This window comes from Stegodyphus dumicola, chromosome 9 (assembly GCF_044657685.1).
Source record: "Stegodyphus dumicola isolate Sdum_Otavi_A_Nest chromosome 9, ASM4465768v1".
Lineage (NCBI taxonomy): Eukaryota > Metazoa > Arthropoda > Arachnida > Araneae > Eresidae > Stegodyphus > Stegodyphus dumicola.
Genome location: NC_140776.1, coordinates 50,263,426 through 50,289,889, shown reverse-complemented (window position 1 = coordinate 50,289,889; position 26,464 = coordinate 50,263,426). Strand labels below are relative to the sequence as shown.

Below are 26,464 nucleotides of genomic sequence, written 5' to 3'. Positions count from 1 at the left end.
AAATAGACTAACCCAAACGGGTTTTCTCCCTCGTCTGAGGCGTCGCCGGCTGTCACCATGATCACATCCGGAGGAGTAGGGAGGACTTCCAAAAATTTAACATTGGTTGCCTATTGCAGCGTGTATAATTGTCAAGAAAAAGCTTGTTGTAGCGCCTCATTTCACAAATTAGAATTCCTACATATTTTCATTTTTAAAATTGAGATTGATTTTTAAAAATTTAGCATATTTATCAAGTATAATTAACGTTCCATATAATTAAAAAGCTATTGCATGCTTTCAGGGCTGGATATTCCTTTAGCTTTTCCTATGCTGTAAGGAAATTTGTAACTACTTCTTTTAGAAAATAATATTTTTAATTTGAACTAAGAGAAAATTTCAAACAAGCAATTTTCTCTTGCAATTTTTATGCTCTTTATTGGTGTAAATAAGTAAAAAATACTAAAATATTTAAAAACGAATTTTTGAAAGATTTGTTTTAAATTCTAAGTTGTGCTGCTTTTTAAAAATTATAGATGAGTATTATAGCACAATTTCTATAAAGGAATTTTATTTCAATTATATTTCATAATACATCGTAGTGATAAACACTTTTGACACCTTAAAAATTTTTATGCATTTAATTCTCATATTAAAATTGTATTTAACCGTAATAATTAATTTTGCTTGTATTTTATAGTGATTATTTTTTTTAATTTATTTTTAGTTCTGCATAAGATTTTTTTTATTTACTGTTAATTTAATTTATTAGCCCAAAGCGGCGGTAGCCTAGAAAGGCTGTTAGTTTCGAAGCGGCATTTTGCGCTGTTTTACTAAAAATGACCATGTCTCCTTGCTAATTGTTGTTATCAAATATTATCGCCCTGCATTATATATAAAGAAATTAAATAATGAAGAATCTGCATGAATGCATGTATGTTTCTCGCACTGTGACAAAAACTACAGTATCTAGAGCCATCAAATTTTGAATAATGTAATCCTCCACCCGAACATGGGCATCTGGACGGCCGAGTTTCGAATTTGTTTTAATCTATTTCATATTTTGTAAAACTTTAACGAATTTTTGATTAACAAACTCAACGAGTCCAGAGCGAGCACTGTACGGAAAATAACAGTTTTATCTACAGTGCGGAAATTCTAAAGATATGCTGTTTTCAAATGTATGTGGTTTACGGGCGAAGAACATGATATTCAATAAATATAGGTAACACACAAAACTTTAAAAAAAATGTTCCTTTTGGGCGTAATATAAAATCTGAGTGCTTCTAGATTTTATTTTATCTTTTTTTCTTTCCCTTAATTACGCTCAGAAAATTTTATGAAAAAAATGCGCGGAATGCAGTAAAAGTGCTTTAATGAGACATATTAATCCTATTTGGAAAAAACTGTGGCTTTCATAATCTCATCACTATACAACGTATCACATTTAATAATTGAAAAGAGTTATGTGATACAAACGCCATAGGTTTTCAGTGTTAAAGTAAACCAGATCGTCCGTACTCTTTCTTGCCGACATGTCGGTGACGCGCGCCCCGCCCACTGGTTTAGTCTATCTCTTAAAATTATATACGTAATTATTACGTTATATTGCTTAAAATTATATTTCGTTTTGTTGGCGTATTTCTTCAGTTTGCGCCAAGAATAATTAATTCACTTGGCGAACTTCTTAATTTATAGCAACGTATTTTCTTTTGGCCTTTTTCTTTGTGCACGAGCATGAGAAAAAAAAAGGTCCATCAATCATACTTTCAAATCATTTTAATAAAGTGCGCAAAGCACATTTTCTGCTATCGCCTATAACAAATATGCCAAATTTCAAAACACTCTGTCACGTATATTTTTGGAAACTTTGAATATAAAACTCTAATTTTTTACAGGTATGCTTAGAAATACAGGACGGTAAACATTTTATGGATTGTAATTCAAAATTGTTTTCGAAAAATTTATAAAAATTATTTAAAAATACAAATTTTAAAAATACGTCACAGGAAATGGATGAATTTTATTTAGAAGGAACCTTATTTCGAAATGAGAAAGGAAGACTTAAACAAATATATAGAAAATTCCAATTAACATGAAGAAGCTAAAATTTTGAGAACATTTTTTTTTAAACTACTCCCGGGATTTATACAAAACCTCTGGCATAATTTGAGTCTTCGAATTGAAATATGGAAAATATCGGAATCTTATTTCAGAAAAATTCAGATTTTGTATCAAAAACCTATGTTAGAACAATGCTATATATATAATTAATATATATCGTAAGTCGCGCTTTCGGGACATGGAAAATGCAATTTGAATTTCGACAAACGGTCCAGTAGAACGGGAGATATAGAACTGTCCCATTTTTATTTCCTTGTACGAAGTAAAGGAAGTATTGTAACTACGAAAAATTCCGGGTGTCATATTTTAACAAAAATATACATTTTGACCACTATCGAATGCAGTTTAAAGATGTTTTTATGTGACATCTGTACGGAATGACTCTTTTCCCCCCGAAAAATTTTAAATCTGATTTAAAATGAATTCAGAAGAGATTTTTTCGTGGAATCTGTAGGTATGTACGTATGTGTGTACGTATCTCGCATAACTCAAAAACGAGTAGCCTCAGAACGTTAACATTTTGTGCATAGGACTGCTTTAACATGTAGTTGTGCACCCCCGTTTTGGGTAGCAATCGGCCGCACCAAATATATATATATACCCACTGTACTACTCGGCTCCGTGAGTTCAGTTCTTTTTTATTCTTATATATTCGTACAGTGCTCATTTTTTGCTTTAAAAATGATTGACTTATGTTATTCTTATCTTCCGGTTAAGGTTTTTATGCCTTTAGTTAATATGCATGCAATATCTGTAGAATTATCAATAATTTAAAAATTATTTAAGTGCAGCTAAGCCTAGTTTTTCTTACCATAACAGCTATATTTGTTTACATTTGAAACTTGTCGCCCAACCGGTATAGTGGTTAGCGTCGCTGACTGCCGTGCCGAGAGGTTCTTGTTCGAATGCATGGATGTCTATAAATGTATATATATATATAAGTGTCGGTGTGGCATGGTGGCACTCTAAATATGCTTCCAGCCGAAAGTCCTCTGGTGTGGTTTAGTGGATGAGGAGAGGGATGGGAAACTCTCGGACCCGTCCCCCCGGGTGCTCTTCATCAAAATTGGGGACGGAACTGAGCTAAATCGCACTGTCACCTGAATGGTGCTCAAAAGGCTGTTGCCAACGACAGGTATAATTTAGCGCTCCTTGCCACGACTAATTTCGTGGGCTTGGGCTGACTACGTCAGATAAGTGAACATAAGTAACAGCAACAACAATATTTGAAACTTAGCAGAATAGTGAAAGTCTTTCTGCACCTTCAGTTTCTTTTTGTTTAGTGGAACCAAGAGGAAACTCTTAGTTTTTTGCACAGAAAAATCCGCTTCTTGCTTGCTGGCCAGATTGCTTGTTTTAGCACAGGAACTCTAGTTTTAATTGTAAAATGTTTTTAACTGTATTTGGTGTTTTATGTTTTTCTATATCTTCCAATTTTTAATGAAGATATTGTGAGTTTTTATGTATTTTTGCCTTGCCACGAAATTAAACCTGAATTATTTTAATGGAAATTCTAGGAAATGTTTCATATTACTATTTTGTCTCGGACAAAGAAGAATATTTACGAGTAGCGCATGTGTATTAGGTAAGCGGCGCTGAATCGTCTGTGAAAAACCGTTTCTTTTTTATTTGTTTAATTTCTTTTATACATCGTTTTAGATTTATTATAGTATTTGAATAGAACATGTGGCAACGAATAGATAATTTTTCAGGTGATATAATTGTGCATTCTGAGTTATAAAATGAATGAGATGTAAGAATTTTAAAGAGTGCATTTATTCTATTGTGGTTTATGCGCTATCGATAAAATAGAATTAATTCAATTCCATAAGTTTAAATGAAATGCAGAAAAAAATGCGTGTAATTTAATATTCCGTACAATTATGTTATGCAGTATACAGATCAGATTCTTTTTTGTGTGTAAGGTGTCCGTACGTATGTATGTACTATCTCCTATAACTCAAAAACAATTAGCGGTAGAATGTTGTAATTTTGTTTATGGGAGACTGTTATAATATCTCGTTTTGCACCTCCCTTTTTGATTGCAATCGGCAGTACCAAATGTGTGCGTGTAATATACGTAAGATATAACAAAATATGATAGTTGTTTCAAAAAATAGTTGGCGACCTCAAAATTAACATTCTAAATTTAGTAATCTGGCCCCTAAATTCATCTCTTCTCACAGGTTCCAGATTTTTCTACCTTACGTAACGTTTTAATGCAGATACCTCTTCTTGTCCAATCAAATTAATTGTAAACCAAAACTCTGAACTGAAACTTTCCCATTCCTAACCTTCTTCCTCTGAAAGTACTATAACTTTTCCACTTTTTCGCATAATCAAGGTGCTTTTTATGCATGCTGCTGCCGCTTACTTTCTTAAAACGACGTCATACTTCAAAATGCAACTTACTGTTTTCAAATATAATAAGGAAACATCTTGTCTGAAAAAGGATGATTTGATATGCGTCAAAAAATAAAGATTGTGATTTTTCAAGATACGTTGTGCTAAATTGCGTCATCATGCTTTTTACTCTTCCACTTTCAAGCCACTACGGACTTCTCGGTCATCTACGCAGTATCCTTAGCTGTTAAAAGTTTCAATGCCTTCATCTACGCATTTTAAAATCATCATATATATACATATATGATATATATTAGAAAGCCTGGCGGTCATACGGAATGACCGCTGTTTTAGATTTTATAAATTGTAATTAAAATGATTTGTGCAAAGGTGTCTGCTAATTCAAACTTAATTAAGGGGTATCAGAAACCCCTATACCGACAATGTTAAATTGGCCATTTTCGATGTACCTTTTCTCAAAATCTGCTGTAGATACAAGCTTGAAATTTTTTCTGTAATTAAAGTATACCTATCTGATTATACTGAAATGAGCTTTTGAAGCATTTTGAATTTTAGAGTAAATTACAGAATATTTTGTTAGGCATAGTAAAATTTAGCACTTTTCTCACACAAAAAAATTAAAATTTTTTTTTCTAAGTTTATTCTATAAAGCTCATTTCAGTAAATATTAGGGAACCTAATAAATAAGCCATAAAAAGTTTAGATACCTGTGAGCAGTAGTTCCTGAGAAAAGGTACATCGAGTATAAAAATATCACGTTTGGAGAAAAACGCGTTTTTTTTGTAAAAATTCTCATTGATCAAAGCAGTAGATGACAAATTAAAACTAGATTTTTTTACAGTTCTAACTTTCATAGAAATTAAAGAATGGTATTTTTAGAAAGATAAAAGTGTAGAGAATTTGAAAATGCAAAAATCCGAGATCACAATTTTTTGAAGATTTTGGGATTCCAACACCTCTTAACCAGGGCAGGCGGCGAGGGTTTACTTACTGCCCCACGGGGGTTCCACCTTCTACTTGCTTAACTGCTTAAAGTAGCGTGCAATGAAGGAAACCACTGGCGGTACATTTCTTAAGAGCCAACGCCGCTAGCTCAATAAATAAAGGTGATTTAAATAATAAAATGTTAATTCACATGTCGAAGGTCTCTTTGTATACAACATGCAAACAAATGTTCACTTTCCTCCTGAAACTCTCAATATCAGTTGAGTTGTAAACCATTTCAAAAACAAGTGATTACTATTGTGAACAAATATTCAGGTTACCCCTAACACGCTTAATTTGCGTTCAGTTGTAAACCATTTCAAAAACAGATGATTGCTAATGCAAACAAATGTTCACGTTCCCCCTGACACGCTCAATTTGCGTTCAGCTGAAAATTCAGTTTAAAATACAAAGTCGGAATAAAATCGGGCAAAATTTTAAACTCTTTACGCGAAAGGATATTTAGCATAGGAGTTTGGGTAAACCTACCTGATGAGATGTACTACGCACAATTCTTTAGTTGGTTTCGTCTGCTTTAATTTATCAATGTTTGCAAGTTTCTAGGTAATTCATATGTAAATATAGTTAAATGCATAATAAGCAACAATTTTATGAATTAAAAATATTTAAATGTTCTTAAATACCATGACAATTTAATTAAATCAATGATAACTGCATGTATGGTATCAGTGTATATATGGACTATTTGAATGCCGTGGCAACTTCATCCCGTTGGTTAGTACAGTTACGCAAGCAACCAATAAACTATCGGCGACAAACAGACACTTAAGCCGCATATAATAAAGATACATACACCCACTCCCTCTCCGGCTCAAATTTTCTTACCCTTCCTTTATTTTCGCAATCGTTCGTATAGAACTTCCAATTACAGAAGTATTTTAAATGATGAAAATATTCATGTTTTCGCAATGTCAGATTTAAAGCAAATATTCGACAAATAAGGAAATCTAAGTTTTAATGCGCTCTCCTGCTTCATATACTTATACTTAAAGTTTTATAGTCGTTAAGAAAATATAAAATTAGAAGAAGTTTGACTCCGACAAAACCTGATCGGAATATTTCATTTCAAAAATTGCAGTTTTTGATATCATTTTCAACTTCTTTTGAGGGATGTGTTTTTCAGGTTAGAATAATTCGCGGAAATAAGTATAAATGAAGTGCAGGAAAAAGGTGTATAACTTAATAAGCCGTGCAAGGAAGTTTTGTTGTGTCCACATCAGATTGTTTTAAATTGGTGCAATAACGTTGCACAGTTCCTCACTTTTATTCTGCTAAATTAAATGTCGAGGAACCTAGTGAACTGTTAAGCGAATCGTGATGCAATATCATGATGACATTAAACGAATACTTCGCAATTGCTTATCTTGTAAATTATCACAAGTGTTACCGGGTAACCAAACAGAAGCTCCATTGCCACCAGAAAAAGTGACACCCTCCAAACCGTTCACTACAACTGGAACAGATTTTGATGGTCTTGTTACAGTGAGAATTCCTTGGTTGTCTGACTCCAAATAACGACACTTGGGTAAGCAATAAAGAATTCTTTATTCAGGATGAGCAGCTGTCTTGATACAGAAGCATCGCCCATTTGGCGATGGAAAATAAATACCACAGATTTAACAGTTACTTGGGCATCATGGAGGTACCTCCATAAAAGCAAACACAGAAGAAGCACTTGGTACAAAATCATGTCCCGTTTTAAAGTCTATGTGATGCGCGCTGCTCATGCTCACGTTGTGCCAAGTATTAGCGTAATTTCCGCGACACCTATCTTTGTACGCAGTACGCAACCCTTGAATACAGAGCGCATTGTGCTATTCACACGAGCTTTGCATCTGGAACTGGTTTCGGATTTGACAACTGATAAATTCGTGATGGCTTTTCAGAGGTTTATTGGTCGACGAGGACTTCCTCACACCATCTGTAAGGACAACACCCCCATTTTCCACGCCGCAAACAAAGAATTGACTTTTCTCTGGAATACAGCAACGGATAATACATTCCAAAATTTTTATGCTACAAACAGCACTGAATGGAAATTTATTGTGCCAGGGGCAGCTTGGGGGGAGGAGCATTTAATAGGATTATTTAAACGAATAGCTTAGAAAATCGCTTGACCGCTCGTTGTTGGTTGAAGAAGCAATCTCTGCATTAGTAAGGGTAGAAGCAGCTCTGAACAGCAGATCATTAGGGTATGACAGAGAAAATGACTGTCCCATAGAAGCCTTAACTGCAGATCCTTTTCTAACTGGTCAGAAACTGACAACATTGCCATCGAAACCTGAAGCCGAAAATACGAAACTTACACGAAATGACTGGATGCAACAAGATTTGTAGGTTATATTTTGAAAGAGATAGTCTAAAGAATGTCTGGACATCGTTCCAGTTATCATCAAGTACGCAATATTCATAAATTAGCTCCCATTAGGAAAGGAGATTTGGTACTTCTGCAGGAGGACTTAAGGCCTCTGCATATGTGGAAAAGTTCCCTTTTTGAAAAGGTAATGGAAGTCAGCCATCGAAAATGCAACTCATGCGTGCTGCGTGCAAAGAAGAGACTCGGCCAATGAAGCTGGTCATACATCTCTTGAGAATGAGTAGGTTGGGGAGGACATTTCGGCTTTTCGATAGACAGTATTTCTCGTGACGTCAGTCATGATTTTGCGTACGCGAGAAGTGTGATTTAAATCTTGAATCTGGCAACACAGGATTGTTAGAATCAAATTGTTTACGTTTTAAACAGTTGTGCGCATAATAACGGAAACATGAAGTATATACGCAATTTAATAACAATGTTTCATCATCTATATGTCTAACAGTGTGTCTTTCTTGTATGCATACAGAAATGTACTTACCAATATCTATTATGTGGTACATTTAATCAAATATCATTTCATTTGTATTCGTGTTATGTATAGCTTATAATATAATATCCAGTCTTTTCTTAATATTATATTCAGTTGCATCTGTATTGCATTTCTGAATTTGCAGCATGTGATAATATAATGCATGCATGATAATAAATATATGTATGTTCTAGCACATATTTGGGTAATAAGCATACATCAGTCTATGTATTATGAACTTAGACAGGATCTTATTGATCCTATTTCTATTATGTACATAATTTTTCCTATTTTTTTTATTTAATTGCATTTACATCTAACTTCATATCAATGTCTACAATAGTTGTATTTTTCTAGCATCATTTCATTCTTAACTTTAAAACGTATATATTGTATAACTCAGAAATATATTTCACTTACATGATATATTCGGTGCTGAATTGTGCTTTTATGTTATATTGTATATAATCTGTCTCGTTCTTATGTAATGCAATACTTTGTTCACTTGCAAAGCAACATGGTGTTTCTATATCGAAAACATGTGCTCTATTTAAAAGAGTATTAATTTTTATAAACATAATAAAGTTGACTGAACTGTCATACCAGCCATTCACTAGGGTTTGGCCCGATGGTCTACTCCGATGAGTATGTGATAGATGGTTCCTTGTGGTGAATACTCTGGTTGAAGTCTGCTGAACGGCGAATAGTAGTAGTGGAGTAGTGGTGGTGGTGATCGAATACGTTAATTGCTTACGGAAATTCTATTTTCTCTTTTATGTTCATTATATTCATGATACATTCTCATTTTTTCATGACAAGGAAGATGGTTTAGCAAACATATGATCAATTGTCAGTTCCACTGATTCGGAGTGTTCGAATCTGTTTTTAATCATCATCCAGAGGCTTGCTGCACAGACTTTTTTTTTTCCATTCGTAACATAGTTGCGAGCCCGTTACCCTCAGAAAATCCTCCACAATGGCATCCCTCCCCTTAAGCAGATAGCTGTGGCGTACTTTGCCGTAATCAAACCAGCTACGCGTTTACTCTCCTTAGAAAACGATGGCTACTTTGTCCTCTTTATTTTTCGAGTGTTTTTACTAAAAAAATGAATTATTTGAGCTTCTGCCATCACCAGAGTTTCCCTTATACTATTTATAATATTATAGTAATAAACTATTATACTATTTAAAACAATATTCTATTTATACTATTTATAATAATACACTATTTTATACTATTTATAATAATTTTACTATTTATAATATTTTACAGATCCATCTTTTTTTATTGCTAACATCCCTTATTCTTATTAGTTATAAGAATTTTCGTTAAGTTCAGTTTCATAGCTGTTCTCCTTAGCAAGTGCAAATTTCCCCCATTAAGGAATACGAAGCATGCGTCGTAACACCCTAAGTTTATAAAGCTTCCCTTGTGAATCGCTTTTAATTACTTGACCATTCTTTTAAATTTTGTTCCGATTAAAATTGGCAGGGAAGCATTAGTCAATGAATTACATTCCCTTGAATCATTACACGTTCACCTCAACATCAACTCACAATCTCAAACCCAATCCTGTCTCTAAAGTCTAAGATTTTTTTATTATAATTTTTTTTTTTTTTTTTTTTTTTTTTTTTTTTGGTGTGTGTGTGTGTTTTCTCTTTATTTCAGCTTATTTTAGTAGGCGATGCCATAGTTGTTACATTTCCGTTTTATTTATTTATTTCTGTGTATTTTGACAATCTGCATAATAGTCAAAATAAATTCTTTTTCCCTCGAAGAACAGAAACTATAACATATTCTCAGCTACAAAGAACAATTATTTGAATGAACCCCAGTTTGAAATTGATATTTACAGTTTTAAATTTCATGAACCTTAAACCGTTTTGAAAAAGTGCCTATGATAAACTTTGTATTATATGCTTTTCAATATGCAATAGATGAATACGCAGTCTTGATCAATAAAAAAAAGCGGAAAAGGAAGAAAATACTGAACATTTTCAAAATTCTTACAAGATGATTATTGCTTAACTTTAAAACTAACTCATTTTAAAATTAATAAGCAATGTCTCATTCTTAACATTAAGTTAATATTCCTTCCTTTTCCATTTTTCATTTACGTATAAGTTTTGTAATGTTAATGACGTACACACAATTTGCTTTTCTCGAATGCTATCTATAAACAAAAATGGCACCGATTTCTAGCTGCCACAGTTAACAACTTTCTTGTCACGTGATGCAGGTGCACCGTATTATTCATAAAGATTTCTGTTGCGTCATAAATTTTGATTTATTGTCTAAACGTTACGAATAAACACCGAGAAGATTAGGGAAATCTAGGAAACTCGGCGTCATGCTGCCAGACAGAGAGACGTCTTTGTTTGTGGACACAATTTTCAGCTTTATTTACCAAAAGGTTAGTGTTTAATTCAGTTTGCTTCGTATCTGCTAGAAATATCTTCTGGGTATGTCGGTTTTTTGGAAAGTACTTTTGATACCGTTGCTTTATATATATATATATATATATATGTTCATAAATTCTGTTCCTTGTAACTTTCTTATGTGTTCATTGTGTTCTTATTCAAGAACGAAACTTAAATTCACTGTAAAATATTAAATTTGGAATTTAACAATGAATAAGTGTTTAATTCAGTTTCTTGGTATCTGCTACAAATATTGTCTAGGTATGTCAGGTATTTTGGAAAGTATGCTAATTTTTTATATTGTTTGAGATTGCTATTATATACATATAAATGTTCTTAAATTCTGTTCCTTGTAGTTTTTTCATTGTGTAAAGCAAAAACGAAACTTGGCGATGCCCTGTAAAATATTAAAGTGGAAATAATACAGATTGTTTTTAAAATTTTTAATATATTCGTATGTTTTAGATATATTTAAGGTCGCCCAGACGGTACAGTGCTTAGAGGAGCCTGGCTGCTATACCGAAGGGCACAGGTTCGAATCCCGGAGAAGGCAAGGATGTAAAATTGTCTGTCCCTTCATAGGAGGCAACGGTGGCCGTACATAAGTGTTTGTGCTCAAATTTGTATTTATATTTTACAATTCGGTACTATTCGGTTTCGAGGGCCGTAAAAATTCGCCAAACTATTCTTGATGCCAATGCTGCCAAAAATAATTGCGGCAACCCTAATAATTGCGGCAAGAAAGGAAGTATAATAGTAAATAACTATCTAAGATTGATGTTTTAATTTAGATGAAAGGTTAATTTCATATAATGCTTTTTTATTATTATACGAGTAATTTATATGAAAAACGCTAAACATGACTGAATTGAAGCGATTTTGAAAATTATCGCCAACACCAAAAATAACCCAAAGAACGTCTATGTATATACTTTGCACTATATACATAGTATATACTATGTATAACTATATATATTCTTTGAATGACCCGTTTACTACTCATCGTATATGTCCAGTTTTTATTGCTCATCATAAAGTCTCCAAAAGTAGCCAAATGCCGTGTGCACCGGATACTAGGATTAAACCCAGAATCGGAATTGAGAAGTGCAGAATCGCTAACTTATTTGTTTGCCGCTTTTTACAAGGGTAAAAACAATTGGATTTTTGTCAATTTTATTTTACTTTTTAAATGAAAATAGATCGATGTGTACATAGATAAAGTCAAGGGGGTGCGCAGTGCCATTTTTGTTCAATTCTGGGATTTTTTTTTAAAGGGAAAATAGGTCGATGTGCACATGGATACCGAGTATGTGCAATTCTTAAAAACGCGTCAAGCAGTGAGTGATTCTCCACTTTACCCAAAATTCTATTGCCGACTTTTCATCATGGGCAATTCCCAAATTGTTAAATCCATAGGATATCAAAAAAGGATTTAAAAATTAAACTAGTATTTCAATGGCGTCTTAAGAAATATAGAACTATATAAACTTACGCAATCTGAAACCAGCGCGTACGCTAGATTTGGCGCGCTGTTAAATGCGCGCGTTTGTTAGATTTGGCGCTTTTGCGAATACATTTTCGCTGCAATTTTTTTACGGCCCTCAAAACAGAAGAGTACCTACAATTCTAAGTGATATGCAAAAATGTATGGGAATATGTTTACTTCAGCTACATTTTTACTTCTTTGTAGGAAGTAAAGAAAGCATTGTAATAGCGGAAAGTTTGGGGTATCATATTTCAACGAATATATCCATTTTGACCACTCTCGAATCCATTAGAACGGTATTTTTGCGGGACATCTCTACGTACGGACAGAATAAAGGGCTTTTTTTCCCCAAAAACGGATTGTAAAATGGCATTCAGAAGAAATGTTTTCCGTACCTACGTATGTATTCATCACATATAACTGAAACACGAGTAGCCTCAGTACGTTGAAATTTAGGATATGGAATTGCTATAATATGTAGTTGTGCACCTTCCTTTTTGGTTGGAATCAGCCGCACCAGATATATGCACAATTTGCACAAAAATTGCACAGTTTACCAAGATATAAGAAATAAAATAACTATATATATATACACTCAATCTGTTACCTGGTCTGATGAGCTCAGTTTTTTTATTTCTTATATTTTGGTAAATTGTGAATTTTTTGCTTTAAAGTGATTGGATTATGTTGTTTTTATGTTCCGGTTAGGGTTTTTATGCCTTTAGCAATAGTTATAGAATTATCAGAAATTTTAAAATTCGTTAAGTGCTACTAAGCCTAACGAAGTCTCTATTTGTTTGCATTTGAAGCTCTTAGCAGAATAGTGAATTAAGTCAGTTTCTGCACCAGTTTTAGTGCCCTTTTGTCAAGTGGAACCCAAAGTAAACTTTCATTTTTGTATACCAAAAATTTTTTTACCTACCCGCTGGCCGTATTGCGTCTTTTTCCGCAGAAAGTCTATTTTTAATTGTGAATTTTTTAACTGTTTTTAACTGTATTTTTTGTTTTATGTTTTTCTGTATTTTACTATTTCTAATGAAGATGTTTTGAAATTTTATGTACATTTTTTCTTCGCCGCGAATTCAAAACTGTATTGTTTGAATGAGAAATATATCTCTAATGAAATTCGAGGAAATAAGTTTAAATGAAACGTATCAAAAAATGTATATAATTTAATAGGCGGTACAAGGAAGTCATGTGGTGTCTGCATCAGACTTTTTACTTACTTTTAGTAATGCGCCCAAGGTTGTTAACTTGAAATTTTGTGGTAAAATTTAACAGTTGTAGTAGAAAGCCGTGGAGCTGTGGAGTTGGTAGGGAAAATGACCAACTCCTACTTCTGGATTTTAAACACTCCGACTCCCTCATATAAATATATGTAAACAATATGCACATGAGTTACAGCCTATTTTTAATATAAAAGAAGTGATAGATGCTACAGGAAAAAATTGATGGCATAGCAAATTATTTATATTAATTAGTATTTATTATGAAATGGAAAAACTGGCATTAGTTATTTCTAAGAAACAGCATAGCTTCGGCGAGACCTTCTTTGTTGGAGGGCCATAGATCCGATTTGATAAACTTCGGAGCTGAGAAGAGTATTTCGACACTAACTTGAGCAAGAGTAAGAGCTGTTACTGTTAGGGCTACTTCTTTTAACTGTTCAGGATAGATTTCTAAAAGGTGTGTCTTCAAGTGCGATCATATTTCTCTATTTCTTCAAAAGCTGTGCAGAAATCTTGTTTGTATTTTTTCATTTTTATATCGAAAGGCTCTTGGTTCTTTAGTTTCATTTGCTTTGCCTTAGCCTTTTCAATGTTATCCAAAAATATTTCTCAAAAGCTAATTCATCTTTGGAAGAGGATGATAGAGACTCAATTGCAGTGTCTGCAGTTTGAGTGTCCTGATTCGAATTTTCCAGTTGTTCTGAAAATAATATTTTCTCACAAAGTTCATAGAGGTCTTTCTTTGTTTTTTTAATTTGTTCGTCATCCAAGAAAATTCCGTGTTTTGGATCTACATGTATTGAACTCAGCAAGATCTCATTGTCTAGCAAACTAGTTTCTCTTTTCTTCATTGAAGAAATGATTCCTTCTGCAATAAACCCTCTATTTCAGAAAGAACAAACATCATGTTCTTCCATTCTTGCTTCCTGTCAGTTCTTCAGATTGCAGCTTTTTTGTGGCTATATACGGTGTAAAAAGAAGAGTTTCCAATTCTGCAAGATCATTCCACAGATTCTGTTAGTGAAACATTTGGGTTATCTACATCTTCTAAAAACGTTCTTAATTCTAACAACCTCTTTATCGTCAAAGATGTACTTTCTTATCGTGTTGCTTGATGAATAATTGCTCCTTTTCCTGCTCGCTTCCTAAGAATGGCATCAATTTTGGGAGTTCTTGCTGCTATTTCTGCTTACCTAAATTTACCAGTGAGATTTGTAATTAAATCAAATAAATAAATGAATTAGTTTAATCACTGATGCCAAATATCACATCTATCCTCCTCCCTTACATTTATTTATTAATATGTCAATAAAATAGAAAATAACTATTTATTAATGTATATAATTCATAAATAAAAATAATAACTCATCTTGTCATTCATTTTTTCAATTCATTTTAATTTCATTTCAAATTGTCGAGCAAAAACTGGTGGTGGTAGGTAGTTGACCTGTTTTTTAGCAACTCCAACTCCGATTCCTTTTACCGCAAAATCTGCCCGACTCCATGACTCTGACTCCACAGCCCTGGTAGAAAGTCTCCCAAACTCCATTCTATCATAACTGGAAAAGCTCCTAGTGAAAGTAATCCATACTGATAAATCAATATCATTCTTATTAATATTAGTGAAATATATTGTCGCGTAAATCTTGTCAGGTAAAAAATGTTATAATGTTTTCTATGATGTCCAGTATTTACTCTTGTCATATAGAGTAGTGGTCTCATACTCACGCTTCGTGCCCCGCTTTTGCTTCCCCAAGCAATTTCTCAAACCCCGCAGTTACATTTCTCCTAAATTAATTAGTATTATTATGACAAAATTTTGAACAATTGTTTAAGATAAGTTAAGAGTTAAGTTTATGACGTGGAACCTAAGTTTGCATTTTGCATACTTTCATTGTTTTTCATTACCAAAAAATAACGTAAATAACGTTCCAGATAATCTACAAATGGACATAAGTAATGTAAAATATAATATTAAAAAAATCTTATTCAAAGATTTAAAGTACAGATTTGCTTAAATTTTATTCCTATTTGTCAAAAGATAAATACCTTTATTTGCAAAATTTTTCCACGAAGAATAATCACTTTATTTTGAAATTTTATTTTCTATTTATTTTATATGTGAACAGTTTACTTTAGTTGAAAATTAATAAGAAAAAAAATTGTTTGCCTATGAGCACTTGCAATTCTTAATGAAGGTACTTTGTAATAATTTTTTCCCCAAGGTTACAAACTTTCTCAAAACACAATGAGGTGTTGTAACTGAAGTTGTAGAACAAAATAAAGAAGTTTATAGTCATTTACATACAAATATATATATGGTAGGATACGAATTACGCGAAATTTAATTGAAGACCCCCCATTTTTTTTATCTAATCCGCGAACTGCGTCACGTTTTCCTGTCCCCGCTTTCTAAAAACTTTCCAAGAAGATGGGTGCTACAAAAAGTCATTTATCGCCATTAATGGGACATTTTATTGAGACTGCAAGCCTCTATTTTCGTTTATCAGATATTGTAAAAATTGTGCATACAAAACAAATATTAATTTAAAATCTGGCGTGTGTTTAAGTAAAAATGATTTTTTTACTCTCATTTTAAAGTTTTATTATGCTTAAAAGAATAATAAGCCAGGTCATTTTTATTCTCTATAAGAATTAAAAACTTTCCAAACTGTAAATTTTAGCTGCTTATATATATATATATATATGTAAGATAACAATGTATGAATCAGAATTATAATATAACCATAAACATTAATTCTTCCTCGCTATTCTAAAATCGTAATAACTTATCTGCATTGCGTCATTCAAATTAATCATGCGATCTTACGTAACCGTTAATACCAGATGCCTCTTGACAACCAATCACCGAATTGTAAACCAAAACTTTTCTCTTCGCGTGCTTCCATCTTTCATAACTACGCACTTCAGCTTTTGCTCTCTACTGTGCAAAGATGTAATTTCGCTGGCTTGCTTTCTATCCCAACAATATCAAAAATGTAAATCTTCTGTGGAAAGGCACGACTAAAGTGCCAAGTGATTGTGGCCACAAATATCAATTGGAAATAAAAATGGAATTAAAACTGCCTTGACCACCAAGCTTTTTAAATACTACGCAATCAAAATTCTTCTTCAATATGGATCTAGGCACGCATCGACACTGCTCCGGCTTTTCCTTGTTTTGCTCTTATTATGACATATATACATATAAATTTTGAATATTAATTATTATTAAATTTTCCTATTAAATTTTCCAGTCTGGTAAAAAGTCGCTGAACACTGGTAGTTCGGTCCGAGGTTCGAATCCCGCGAACGGGCTGGCTGCATGGGCGTTTTCGTGGTTTTCCCCATGTGTAACGTGTATACGAGCCAGTTTCCCTTAGAAAATCCTCCACGAAGGCATCCCTCCTCTTAGGCAGATAGCCCTCGAGGCTTTGCCATAATCACACACACACACACATTTCCAGTCTGGTTCAGACATCTTGACTATTATTGATGTAATTTATTAAAAATATAATTTTAATGCTTTATAATTATTTAATTTATGATATTATTATAATAAATGAAAGATGTTTGTAATGCTAATATGTATGTTTACTGATACCTTTCATTTTCTTTGTTAGCTCTCGCATTTATTGCTGTTATTCCAGTAATTGGCCTGCTTGTTAGATATTCTTTGCTTGTTCTTGTGATCGTGCTTGTGATATGTAATTCTATTTCTTTATTTTTATTTTCTTCTTGGCAACAATTGGTTTTGAAAAGTAAAAAATTGTAACCCTGATGTAGGCAAGGGGGTGAAGAAATTTTGTTTCGCGCAGTTGGAGTATACCCACACGGGGAAGGGGAGGAAGAAATTATGATTCGCGCAGTCGGAGTATACCCCTATGTATTTGTTCGCTAGGCATCTCAGAAAACTTAATTAATAATAGAAAGAGAGTTACTTTTCCGTTTCGCCGGCGCAAATCTCGCCAAGCAGACTTTGTTGGCGACAACACACAATATACACGTAAAAATGTTAACAAATGTTAGCTCTAAGAATTTTTTCTTTTGAAGGCATAAACATTTTAATATCGTTTAAAATTTTGTAAAAAGACATTAATTTAAGAATTTACTATACTTTCATGGTACAACATCTTAATTCACCGGTTCATATCACGTGACTCCAATCTCAAGTAAACTACGCTACAAAAATATAATTCTCTCAGTAATTATCTATATTAATTTCAAGTTAAATCTTAATATGGAATACAAGTTTAAATGCAAGAATTATTTCAATTCGAACGAATAGCTTACTCAGAAATTACGTAAAATCGCAATACTTTACTTCGCTAGTGCATTCTCATTAGAATGGATGAATTTAACTCTTGACTTTGCTTTTTCTATATTTTCGCCTTCGGGTGAGTTGCATGATTGCATCCTAATTGACGTAATTACCGCGAATGGCCTTAGGGCATAAAATTGTACTATCTATTAAAAATTCTAGGTAATTGTACACCAATATTGAAAGAAACAATCAATCTGATAAGAAATGGCTGCGCCTTGTTTTGAAAATTGAGGCGTAAAAGGTTACCAGCGAGTTATATTAAGTTTGGCATCGGGTTGTACCATTTTTGGCGACTTTATTGCCTGCGCCGGCAAAATGCCGAAAGGGAATAGGTTGTTTATTTATTTTCAAATTTTATCCCACTTGATAAGTTTCCGGTTTTTTTTTTTTTTTTTTTTTAGTTTATGTCGTTTTGTGGTTAATTCATTGCTTTAGAATTCTCTGAGTAAATGTATAAAAATGTAATATTTAGCTTTAAATATAAAATCTAACCAACAAATGATTCTTGCAAATACCACCCTTTAGATTTCAAACAGAAAATAAGTATAAATTAAAATTATTTCTTTGCGCCTTTATTATTACGATTTATCTATGTTTTGACAAATATTCAGTAAAAAAATTGAGTGAATTTTTTTTTCAAAAAATTCTAGCTTCCAATAAAAATTTTAAAAAATTCCGATCACCTGCTTTCGGGTTGTATATTCGACCCACGTACAATTTGAGTTTGAGACCACTGGTATAGAGAAATATTATAGCATTTTTATTTCCTTGTACAAAGTAAAGGGAGTATTGTAATAGAGAAAAGTTTCGGGTATCATATTTCAATGAAAATATCCATTTTGACTGCTCTTGGATCCATCTGAACGGTTTTCTTGCGTGGCTTTTGTACGTACGGAGAAAATGAGGGACCTCGTTTTACAAAACGCGTTGTGAAATGCCTTTAGAAGGGAATTTCTTTCGTGACAACTGTGTACGTACTTACGTATCTATTTCTCTTATGTCAAAATCGATTAGCTGCACTAGTTGAACTTTTGTGTATGAGACTGCTATAACATCTAGTTCTGCACTTCGTTTTTTGTTGCAATCACCCGCATATAACGTATTTACCATACACATATATATGCTATATATACACATTCTCTTACCCGGCCTGGTGAGCTGTGACTTTTTATGCTTATATGTTGGTCAGTTGTGCATTCTTTAAATTAAACTTGATTTAATTATGTTCTTTTTTATGCTTCATTTAAGGGTTAAGATATTTATTTAATCTGCGTGCGATAGTTGTAGAATTATCCACAATTTAAAATATGAGGCGCTTCTTTGTTTACATTTAAGACTGATAGTAATATAGTGAACTAAGTCAGCTGGAGCATCACCTGCAGTTTCTTTCTCTTCAAGACCAAAAGTTAAAATTGTTATGCACCAAAAATTTTGTCTTTCTGCCTGTTGGACGAATTCATCTTCACCCGTAGAAAATCATTTTAACGGGGGGGGGGGGAAATTAGTGTTTTTGACTGTATTTAGAGTTTTAGGTTTTTCCGTATTCTAGAGTTTTTAATGAAACGTTTTTGAGTGGTTATGTATTTTTGCTTTGCCGCGAAGGGAGGAATGAATGAGAAACAGTTCGAAGTGAAATGTGTGAAATTTGAAGAAATAAGTTTAAACGAAGTGCAACAAAAAATGTATATAATTTAATAAACAGTCATGTGATGTCCGCGTCAGACTTTTGTATTACTATTTCTGGTCAGATTGTTCTTACGGTATGAAAAAAAAATTAAATCCATTCTGTTTCTAGTTTTTATTTTGGTTAAAGAATGAAAACGAGAATGAGAGTATGTTATTAGAACTAGCTTGAAAATTGGTATGCATTCTTAATTTAAAATATTTTTTTTAAAAAATAGGATTTCAAAGAATTTTTTCTTTAGTTAAATAGATTCATATTCAGTTAGTGAATGTATCGCTTTTTATAGCGGGCTTATTTCTTTATTGCAAATTAATTTCATCATGTAATTGAGGCATAGAAAATTCAAATATTTAAAAGATTAGTCAGCTATTATAAACTAACTTTAATTGTTTATTTTACTTATGGAGTGATATGAATTTTTTTGCACACAATATATTTCTGTTTATAAAATTTTTATACTTTATTTTTTGTTTGTGAAATAGAAAACATGGTTAATTTAAATTTCATTTGGAGCAATAAGTTCAAATTGGAAACAGATATAAATAGTAGTTGGGAAAAGTGACTAAAAGTCATCCAAATGTTGAATGGTGATGACAGTCTGATCACTTTAAACTGCGACCAAAACGTTTCAAAAGATATTTAGTGGGAGGTTATTTTTGAATGCTTAAAAGTTTTTCCCTTCTTATAAATCTCATTTGTCATCTGATACAACGCTGTTTCGGGAAGAGGATGCCACTGTACAAGACTGCACGGAAATTCTCACATTTCCGCAATGATGTCATTCATATACCTTTTGAGTTTTAAAAAAGGACAGGTGTTAGATAAAAATTAGTTAAATTAAATAAGGAAAAATCAGAATTACGATAATATGGCTTATTTAGAGTTCAGAGTGTTCAAGGCAATTATTCAAGAAACGCGCTGATTAAAAATGTCGCTATAAAATTAGGCAAAAATATATATTTTTTTCTCTCTCCTTTCTGCATCTCTTAGTGGTGTAACTGGAAGCACGCTTGAAAAGTGTATTTGGAGATCTGGAGTTCGAATCCCTGCGAGGGTATTGCTCATTTCTCATGTTTTCAATACCGATATAACCAAATGACTCCATAAGTTATTTCTACCGCCTTCTTAGCATACCTTCGTGGTGTAGTGGTCAGCACGCTCGACGCGAATTCGAGAGTTCCGTGGTTCGAGTCCCAGCGAGGGCATTGCTCATTTTTCACATCTCCTGCTTCGAAATAACCTAATGTCTCAATAACTCTACAATACATTTAAAACAATTGCAATTATATAGGAACAGATTCTGTTACCTAAAAATATAATTAAGAGTTTAAATAAATATTAAAATTTGACTGTTTAAATTTATGAACAGTAAATTATTTTATAATTTCTAGCAAAAGCACTTAAATCTAAAATTAAGTGAAATTTTATTTTAAATTTTCCCTTGGGAATTCTTTAATCTCCATGTAATGGAAACTAGAAGTAACGAAACGGAAAATGAAAGGAAATATTTGGCGATTCGAAGCAAAATGCGAGAGAAAGTTTTTGAAAAGAAATCGAATTCACGAAACTTTTCTTTCGTGTGCATAGTTCCCTGAACCAATAGAAAAGATTTCTTTCACCCGTAGTTAAACTTATATTTTTTCCTCCAAAATTCGCGTTTACGTTTGGATAATTTTCTAACTTGGATTTTCCAAATGATTTTTTTTAATGGTAAGCATTATTTTCTGAATTTATTTACCCAAATTATTTTTCTTCTTTACACATTTTCTCCTGCTTTTGAATTTGTCACTATCTTCTGGTCGAACATTAGCTTTTTAATTTGTCACTCACTGTAAAAAAAAAGTTCGCTCTTTACAGGCAAAAGTTTTGTAAAGTTACAGAAATCAAAAAGTTACAGAAGAATTTCCTGTAATGGTAACAGGTTGAAAGCAAACTGTAGGGGTAACAGCTGATTTGCTTGTAACATTACAGATAATGTTTCAGTAGCCGCGCAGAAGAATCACGTGACTGACTGGAAATTAGCCAATCAGGAGAAAAGTGTTTGAAAGCTAGTTGCAGAAAAAAACATGGCTGAATGCATGTTGGTTGTATAGCGCAGGTAAGTAAGAAAATGTTTACAATTACTGCTTGAAATATTTTTTGTTCATTTTATGCAAATTATTCTCATGCACTTTGCACTGTTATATGTAGTGAGTAAGTATTTAAACGTTTAAGCTTTGCGATTAATTAATATCAGTGTTCGTAATGTCTAATGAGTTGAAAGAATGCAAAATATTTATTCCAAATGCAGATCTAATAGTAGTATTTTGTCATTGTGCATCTGATAAATTACGCCTTAAATTGCCCGTATTATTATTTAAAACTAATTATTCCAAAATTTAATCACTGTTTGTGGTATATAATTGAAATGGTAATGTGGCTGTTGAAAACAAAACTAATCATTTTAGCGTTCTTTTCCAATCGTCTGACCAAAGAACGTTTGACATCTTTTTCCCGGCAGGCCTTACGAGAAACGTTTACATAAACATTTAGAATTCTGAATGTAATGTATATATTTTTTTGCTTACTAGGTTTAGTTTATTCTTTTTCTAGGATTATCTAATTAGTTATACCTGGTTTATAATTCAGTCTAATATGTTTATGTACGAGTGTGTTATGAAGTAAAATTACAAAAACTTGAACAACGCGGTCGAGAATCTCGTTTATTCCTTTAGTGTAATAATATTCTTTTCAGTGGTATTAATTTCTTACGAAAATATTATAATTCCAAAATGAAGTAACTATATTGATTAAAAATATGCCGTATCATACTTTTCGTAATGTTTTGTTTTACTAACTAGATGCAACTTAATTATTCCATATATTTTAATATACTAATATCAACAGGGGAAAAATGGAAATGACCTAAAATATTTTTCTAACAATTCGTTAAACTAATTATAAAACAAAACTAAAATTTTGTGCATTATTTCCAAAAATATCATTTCATTAATATTTTATAAATGACAACATATATTATATTGTATATATAACTACCATTGCATACTTATAAGTTTTTAAACATTTAATGTAGAATTTATGTTGATTTTATTTTGCCCAGTTTTAATACAGTTTTGAAGTATGATAGTCTTGTTACTAGGAAAGCATGAATCTGCTAATACAAGTTTAATACATTTCTTGACAAATGTTTCTCTTATTCATGTAATATAATATATAAATCATAAAATAAGTTTTCTTAAAAATAAATTATTATTGTTTATTGGAATTTAAAACAATTCTGTATCTGTATGTTGTATTAAAAATAAAATAATAATGAATTTTTAATGAAGCATTGATTTTAGCATTAACAATGTAAATATATATATATATATATATACACACATGAATAAATGGAAATGCAAGCTACTTTTCCTTACAAAACCGCCCATGAATATATACTTCCCTTTAGGCTGATAGCCTTTGCATGCTTTGCCATATTCTATCAATCCAAATGATGCAAATATGCAGAAAACTTTACTTTCTTTGAAAGTTAATACCGGAAATAAAATTCAGTGCATTTGTAAACTACGTTAGTTCTCTTATAGCTTGGCATTTAATTACCCAATGATTTACTAGTCCAAACTAAGGCAGAATTCAGATATCGTTCAAATAAAAGAAAATTAATAAGGTCTGATTTTTAGACGTATATATGAAGATTTATTTTTTTAAATATTATTTTAAGTCAACCAAATTAATTTCAAATTTAAGTAAGTATTCATGCCTTTCAGTAGCATTATTTTTGATATCTTAAAGCAATGTTATGAAAGACTAGCGAAGTGGATTTGCAAGTTCTAATTACGCAAGGTCCCATGCTTTAAGGGGTCATTTTTAAAAATACTTAATTAAAAAAAATATTTGACGTAAAACTTCCAAACTTCACACATGTGGAATATTAATTCTATATATTTTATCTCATTCTTATTTTATTAATTAATTTCATAGCATTTTGTGTGACACTAGTAGTAATTATTAATTAAATTTTATGCTGTTTCTGATCTATGTTTTGATTTTGTTATTAATTACGTTAGTTTACATAAGATTTAAAATTATGTAAGGTACAAAAACCTTCTGCATCTATTAATATATGCTGAAGTGAATGAAATTATGCCAGTGAAATGTTTTAAAATCAAAAACAAATTTCTGTGGAAAATTAAAGTTATAAATTCTAAATGCAAACAAAGGAGTGAATTTAAAAGTTATCAAATAAGCCAAAGTGTTGGTCATTTTTTCAGTTTTCCAGAAGAATTTTTATACTTTGCAGAATGGGAATATGATGTTTGGTTTTGTTAGTATTAATTATTACAACTGAATTATTGCAACTTACATTGCAACACGTAATTTAGCTTAAAATTTATTTGAACTTAATTTTCTAATTTATTTTGATCATGTATATTTCATGTGTCATAAGTCTTTGAAATGAACTTAATTCTATTTATTTACACAATTTTTAGAACAAAAAGTCACATTTGGTTTGCTTAGTTGCACACGAAGATACATACCTATATACGAGGGCTATCCAGAAAGTAGATTACGTTTTGGAATAAAAAAATAAACAAAGTATAGGAAACAAATTTTATTATATACAGATGAAAGCCACACTCAAATACTACTTTTCTACATAGTCACCATACAAATTAAGGCATTTGTCGAAAAATTCGGCCGCCTGCGCCTTCAACCACTTCGTTACCTCTTCTTGCAGCTGTGCGTCGTCATCAAAACGCTGCATAGCCAGCCACTTCTTCATTGCTGGGAATAGGTGGAAGTCGCTCGGTGCCAGGTCGGGACTGTACGGCGGATGAGGAAACAACTCCCACTTAAAAGATTCAAGAACTTTACGAGTGACATTTGCCGTGTGGGGCCGGGCGTTGTCGTGAATCAACAAGATCTTAGAGCTCAACATTCCTCTGCGCTTGTTTTGAATTGCTCTTCTGAGTTTTTGGAGAGTTTGGCAATACCTTTGAGAGTTTATTGTAGTGCCTCTTTCCAGGAAGTCCACCAAAATTACACCTTTTCTGTCCCAAAAAACAGTCGCCATCATCTTCCTTGCCGACATTGTTTGCATGCATTTCTTGGGTTTTTGGGGAGAACTTGTGTGCCCCCACTGCATTGATTGCAATTTCGTTTCACAGTTCACATGTTTCACCCATGTTTCGTCACCAGTAACGATGCGATCGAGTAAAGAGTCACCATCCTTATGGTAAGCGTCCAAAAAGTTCAACGCTGCAGCCATTCGCTGATTTTTGTGGTCCTCTGTCAAGATTTTTGGAACCCATCTTGCACAAAACTTGTGGTAACCAAGCTTTTCGCTGATGATTTCGTGCAACAAACTTCGCGAAATTTGTGGAAAACTCAAAGAAAGTTCCGTTATTGTGAAATTTCGATTTTCACGGACTTTAGCATCGACTTTTTCGAGAAGTTCGGCGGTCACTATGCTGGGTCTCCCACTTCGATCTTCGTCGTGAACATTGGTTCGGCCATTTTGAAATCTTATGACCCACTGACGCACTCCACCTTCAGTGATAATGTTGTCCCCATACACTTCACGAAGCTGCCGATAGATTTCTATCGGTTTACAGTTTTTTGCAGTCAGAAACCTTATTACTGAGCGCACCTCGCGGGATTTTCAATTAACGCAGACATTTCAAACCGTCACAGTATCTGAACGGAGCACAGCACGAACCTCTCACTAGCACGGCTAGATGCAGACTGAGCTGCGCAACGCTCTGACCCCAAGATGGCCGCGCTAGCCCCGCCCCTAGCGGACACAGACGGAAACGTAATCTACTTCCTGGATGGCCCTCGTATATATAGAGGGAGAGGGAGAAAGAGGAGTTATGTTTACTTGCAGACTTTTTTATTCCTTTTTACTAATATTATAGTATGAAAATCAAGGGGGAAATTAAGCAATCAATTTAATTTTGAAGGATGTGATTACAATAAGATCATAAACAATCAAAAATATTCATGAATGAACTACTGGTAACTATCATAGTATTATTATTTAAAAGAAACCTACATTCCAATAAGAACACTTAGTAACATAACCATTTAAGTTATCTGATAAAAGTAATTTTCATTCCTACTTCCCTATACCTTGAATTTCACTCTTAGTATTGCCCACTGCTACTCCCTAGACCTCAAAGCATTTAATGCATCTGGAGCTGCAATTTGTATCTTCTTCTACAGCATGCAAGTTATCACCGTTTAGTTTGTACTGCCACGAGCAATGATATTCAGGATTACCGTATTGCGTTGCATATTCCACCCCACCCAGCTTTAGAACCAGATTCTGAAAATTAAAAAAATATTTACATAATTTTCCCCCTTTTAATGCATTCAGAAAATGAATATCCCAAGATTTTAAAATGGATTTATCAACATAATGATTGTTTTCGTCATACTAACAAAGGCAAACTTTTGCACACTTAAGGCCCTTTGAATCTTTCTCTTCTAACTGTTGAATATTATGTCAGCCTAATACAAAAAATGATCTATGATAGTTAAAGCAAATACCAACTGCCATTCACTGTGCAATTTTGCCATATCAGCTGAATGTTCACCCTAGCAAGCATCGGACCACAACCTTCTCTAATTATTTATGTATGATCTGAGGCCTAAGGATTTGCAAGAACAACAATGAGAATGACAGAAATTCAAATTATAAAGAAGAAATAACTTATTAGATATTGCAATTATGTGTATTCTTATTGAAATAGAGGTTTCTTTTAAATAAATAATATTGTGATAGTAGTAGTTTATCCATGATTACTTTTCCTTTGTTATATTCCTACTGTGACTGTGTCCTTTGGAAATTAAATTATTCGTTTAATTTTTCCCTCTTAATTTTCGGAAGATAAAATTAGTAAAAATAAGTGGGAATATGGCATCAAGAGCATTAGATATCCCCATTTTCTTGAAGCTGTTCACTATTATTGTTTCATCAATGATAGGCCATGCACCCAA

The 26,464-nt window shown here is 32.6% G+C and overlaps 1 protein-coding gene across 5 annotated transcripts in view; it reads left to right on the top strand.

Moving 5' to 3' along the window:
- The window catches only part of LOC118188795 (thrombospondin type-1 domain-containing protein 7B-like), a 1,066,734-nt gene that overhangs the window by 743,715 nt on the left and 296,555 nt on the right, over positions 1-26,464 (top strand). The window lies entirely within an intron of this gene.